This window comes from Musa acuminata, unplaced genomic scaffold (genome assembly GCF_036884655.1).
Source record: "Musa acuminata AAA Group cultivar baxijiao unplaced genomic scaffold, Cavendish_Baxijiao_AAA HiC_scaffold_825, whole genome shotgun sequence".
In the NCBI taxonomy this organism is placed as follows: domain Eukaryota; kingdom Viridiplantae; phylum Streptophyta; class Magnoliopsida; order Zingiberales; family Musaceae; genus Musa; species Musa acuminata.
In genome coordinates, this window is record NW_027021051.1 from 62501 (window position 1) to 65000 (window position 2500).

Sequence of the window (2500 nt, forward strand, 5' to 3'; positions counted from 1 at the left end):
CGCTCGCTCGCGCAACCTAAAATGGCCAGTTTTGGCCCGTTTTTGGGCTGTTTTGGCCTGTTTTTGGTCCGTTCTTGCGTGGCACGGCGACCGTCGTGAGCGGAGCAAAACGTCAGCCATCTCAGCACCCTGGAACCCCCCGGGTGGCACAGGGCTGGATGGGGCTTTCGTATAGCAGGGACGGTGCTGCCTCTCGCTTCGCTCGCTGTTCGCCGCTCACCGCTCGCTCGCTCAGACCAAAAATGGCCAGTTTTGGCCCGTTTTTGGGCTGTTTTGGCCTGTTTTTGGTCCGTTCTTGCATGGCGCGGTGACCGTCGTGAGCGGAGCATAACGTCAGCCATCTCAGCACCCTGGAACCCCCCGGGTGGCACAGGGCTGGATGGGGCTTTCGTATAGCAGGGACGGTGCTGCCTCACGCTTCGCTCGCTGTTCGCCGCTCGCCGCTCGCTCGCGCAGCCAAAAATGACCAGTTTTGGCCCGTTTTTGGGGCTGTTTTGGCCTGTTTATGGTCCCGTTCTTGCGTGGTGCGGGTGACCGTCGTGAGCGGAGCAAAACGTCAGCCATCTCAGCACCCTGGAACCCCCCGGGTGGGCACTGGCTGGATGGGGCTTTCGTATAATAGCAGGGACGGTGCTGCCTCTCGCTTCGCTCGCTGTCCGCCGCTCGCCGCTCGCTCGCGCAGCCAAAAATGGCCAGTTTTGGCCCGTTTTTGGGCCGTTTTGGCCAGTTTTTGGCTCTGTTCTTGCATTGCGCGGTGACCGTCGAGAGCGGAGCAAAACGTCAGCCATCTCAGCACCCTGGAACCCCCCGGGTGGCACAGGGCTGGATGGGGCGTTTCGTATAGCAGGGACGGTGCTGCCTCTCGCTTCGCTCGCTGTCCCGCCGCTCGCCGCTCGCTCGTGCAGCCAAAAATGGCCAGTTTTGGCCCGTTTTTTGGGCCGTTTTGGCCAGTTTTTGGCCTGTTCTTGCATTGCGCGGTGACCGTCTGAGAGCGGAGCAAAACGTCAGCCATCTCAGCACCCTGGAACCCCCCGGGTGGCACAGGGCTGGATGGGGCTTTCGTATAGCAGGGACGGTGCTGCCTCTCGCTTCGCTCGCTGTCCGCCGCTCGCCGCTCGCTCGTGCAGCCAAAAATGGCCAGTTTTGGCCGTTTTTGGGCCGTTTTGGCCAGTTTTGGCCTGTTCTTGCATTGCGCGTGGAGACCGTCGAGAGCGGAGCAAAACGTCAGCCATCTCAGCACCCTGGAACCCCCCGGGTGGCACAGGGCTGGATGGGGCTTTCGTATAGCAGGGACGGTGCTGCCTCTCGCTTCGCTCGCTCGCTGTCCGCCGCTCGCCGCTCGCTCGTGCAGCCAAAAATGGCCAGTTTTGGCCGTTTTTGGGCCGTTTTGGCAGTTTTTGGCCTGTTCTTGCATTGCGCGGTGACCGTCGGAGAGCGGAGCAAAACGTCAGCCATCTCAGCACCCTGGAACCCCCCGGGTGGCACAGGGCTGGATGGGGTCTTTCGTATAAGCAGGGACGGTGCTGCCTCTCGCTTCGCTCGCTGTCCGCCCGCTCCGCCGCTCGCTCGTGCAGCCAAAAATGGCCAGTTTTGGCCGTTTTTGGGCCGTTTTTGGCCAGTTTTTGGCCTGTTCTTGCATTGCGCGGTGACCGTCGAGAGCGGAGCAAAACGTCAGCCATCTCAGCACCCTGGAACCCCCCGGGGTGGCACAGGGCTGGATGGGGCTTTCGTATAGCAGGGACGGTGCTGCCTCTCGCTTCGCTCGCTGTCCGCCCGCTCGCCGCTCGCTCGCGCAGCCAAAAATGGCCAGTTTTGGCCCGTTTTTGGGCCGTTTTGGCCAGTTTTTGGCCTGTTCTTGCATTGCGCGGTGGACCGTCGAGAGCGGAGCAAAACGTCAGCCATCTCAGCACCCTGGAACCCCCGGGTGGCACAGGGCTGGATGGGCTTTCGTATAGCAGGGACGGTGCTGCCTCTCGCTTTCGCTCGCTGTCCGCCGCTCGCCGCTCGCGCAGCCAAAAATGGCCAGTTTTGGCCCGTTTTTGGGCCGTTTTGGCCAGGTTTTTGGCCTGTTCTTGCATTGCGCGGTGACCGTCGAGAGCGGAGCAAAACGTCAGCCATCTCAGCACCCTGGAACCCCCCGGGTGGCACAGGGCTGGATGGGGCTTTCGTATAGCAGGGACGGTGCTGCCTCTCGCTTCGCTCGCTGTTCGCCGCTCGCCGCTCGCTCGCGCAGCCAAAAATGGCCAGTTTTGGCCGTTTTTGGGCTGTTTTGGCCAGTTTTTGGGCCTGTTCTTGCGTGGTGCGGTGACCGTCGTGAGCGGAGCAAAACGTCAGCCATCTCAGCACCCTGAACCCCCGGGGTGGCACAGGGCTGGATGGGCTTTCGTAATAGCAGGGACGGTGCTGCCTCTCGCTTCGCTCGCTGTTCGCCGCTCGCCGCTCGCTCGCTGCCAGCCAAAAATGGCCAGTTTTGGCCCGTTTTTGGGCTGTTTTGGCCTGT